Source organism: Octopus bimaculoides, chromosome 11 (assembly GCF_001194135.2).
Source record: "Octopus bimaculoides isolate UCB-OBI-ISO-001 chromosome 11, ASM119413v2, whole genome shotgun sequence".
Lineage (NCBI taxonomy): Eukaryota > Metazoa > Mollusca > Cephalopoda > Octopoda > Octopodidae > Octopus > Octopus bimaculoides.
Window position 1 is genome coordinate 14,254,614 of NC_068991.1, and position 2,474 is coordinate 14,257,087.

Consider the following 2,474-nt stretch of genomic DNA (forward strand, 5'->3'; position numbering starts at 1 on the left):
TATATATATATATATATATATATATATATATATACAGACACACAAAGGATTTCAGTTTCCATCTGCCAATACACTCTATAGCCCTAGGCTTTCCTAATCTTAGGGTTATAGCAGGAGTCGTTTGTCCAAGGAGTTTTGCAGAGGAATTCAAACCATGACTATGTTGCTATGAAGTAAACTTCTTCACCACTATGTCAGCACCTCTAAACATGGATTCTTGTGACTGAAAATAATTACTAACAAAGAGAGAGAGAGAGATATAGACTGACAGACAGACCAACAGACAGACAGAGACAGAGACAAAGAAGGGCAGATAGAGAAAGAGAGAGGGAGAGAGAGAGAGTAAAAGAAATAAAAATGCGTCAAATTGAAACATTTTAATGAGATGCAAAATAGAATTTATTCAGGTTGAAACCCCTAAGGAGGGCTTTTAAGATGCTTGGGAAATCTTATATGGCAAGCATAAAATATAATGAAATTGGATTTTTTGACTAAAACATTCACATGTAATTTATTTCAATGCTGCAGACTGTAAATTTAACTGAAAGAAAAGAAAAAAACAAATTACTGTAATATTTTATTATTTTACTTTTTCATTTATCCTGAGGTCATATATAACATTACGTGTGACAAAAGTTAAACTGACATATAAAATGAAATCTGTTATTGTTCATCTTACACCAACTTCTAAGTCTGGACAGAGATTTTTATAATCTAAGTAATGAAATAATTTTACATCTAACGCTGAACATCTTGTTACTGAAATCACTAAAAATATTTGTGTATTTATATGAAAGTAGATTATATCTAAAGGCAGTTGGCTTGTTTATGCTGTTATTGTAAATAAACAGGTATTGCTGTGTGGTTAAGAAGTTACCTTCACATCCATCTGGTCCTAGTGTCCTCAGTTCCAGCCCACTGTGCAGCAAATGGTTAATGTGTGTGTGTGTGTGTGTGTGTTTGTGTGTATGCATGTGTGTGCATGCATGTGTGCGTGTGTGTGTATGTATTTAAATGTATGTATGCATATATCTATATGTATATATGTATGAATATATATATATATATATATATATATATATATTCATACATACATATATGTATGGATGTATATGTATATATGCATGTATGAATGTATGTGTGTGTGTATGCATGTATATATATATATATATATATATATATATATATATATATATATATATATATAGATAGATAGATAGATATACAAATATATATATATATATATATATATCTTGTGTATACACAAACAGGCGTATGACTGTTATTGTTGCGCTTAGAGCTCTATGTATGCTATCATATTCCCATTTGCCACCAGCATAGTAGTTAAGTAACTACCTTACTTAGCAGTATTACTAGTAATGAAGCATAGAGCCAATGTAAATGAAATTATATATATACATATACACACCAAAAGGCAATCTTTATATTCAACATGTATGTATGTGTGCACGCACATGTGTGTGTGTGTATGTGTGTGGGTGTGAGGTTGGGTGTATCCTCATTAGCCTACCTTCCATGATTGCATGGGTCAAACATAATTTGTTGAAATAGATTAGATTTTCTATGGCTGGATGGTTTCCTTGTCATCAATTCTCAGCTGCTTTCAAGCCAGAAAAAAATATTTCTTCTAATGCTTGAACCCACTGAATACAATAGCTGGACATGTTTTCTCGGCCACTTGCATGTTAATTTCATGAGCAGGCTGTTCCATCGATCGGCTCAACTGGAACCCTTGTCATTGTAAGTGACAGAGTGCCACATTATATACACAAACACAAACACACAGATACTCTCTCTCTCTCTTTCTCTCAAGAGTACAAATGCACGTATTTTCAAATATATAGAACCAAACAACACTATAAAAACCCCAAACAAACAAGCAAAAAAAGAAATGGGGAAACATCAGATCTGCTATTTCAAATATGTGCTCTAATATCTGTACATTTGCATTAAGTAAAGATTAGTTGTAAACTATATTGAATTGATAATGGATGTATAAATGCAAGATGTGCTGTTAGGGAGACAACAAGTGCAGCATAGTTATTGTAATACTGACATATGTGCATATGCACCTGTTCATCAAAGTGTCCTTCAATGAAAAATGAATGTTTTTGCATCTCTTGAATAAGTTGAGAAAGTGTGAAGATATATAATGGAGTTGGTGTGGTAGGTTAGGTTTTTGTGGCGGAGGAAATCTTAGAATGCTTCTGCCTATGCATGTATGTATGTGTATATATATATATATATCATCATCATCATCATCATCGTTTAACGTCCGCTTTCCATGCTAGCATGGGTTGGACGATTTGACTGAGGGCTGGTGAAACCGGATGGCAACACCAGGCTCCAGTCTAATTTGGCAGAGTTTCTACAGCTGGATGCCCTTCCTAATGCCGTATATATATATTTATATGTATATGTATATATATATATATATATATATATATATATAT

General features: G+C 32.8%; 1 protein-coding gene across 1 annotated transcript in view; it reads left to right on the forward strand.

Annotated features, from left to right (window-relative positions):
- Positions 1-2,474, forward strand: part of LOC106871315 (uncharacterized) — a 399,672-nt gene that overhangs the window by 199,567 nt on the left and 197,631 nt on the right. The gene's annotated exons all lie outside the window — the stretch shown is intronic.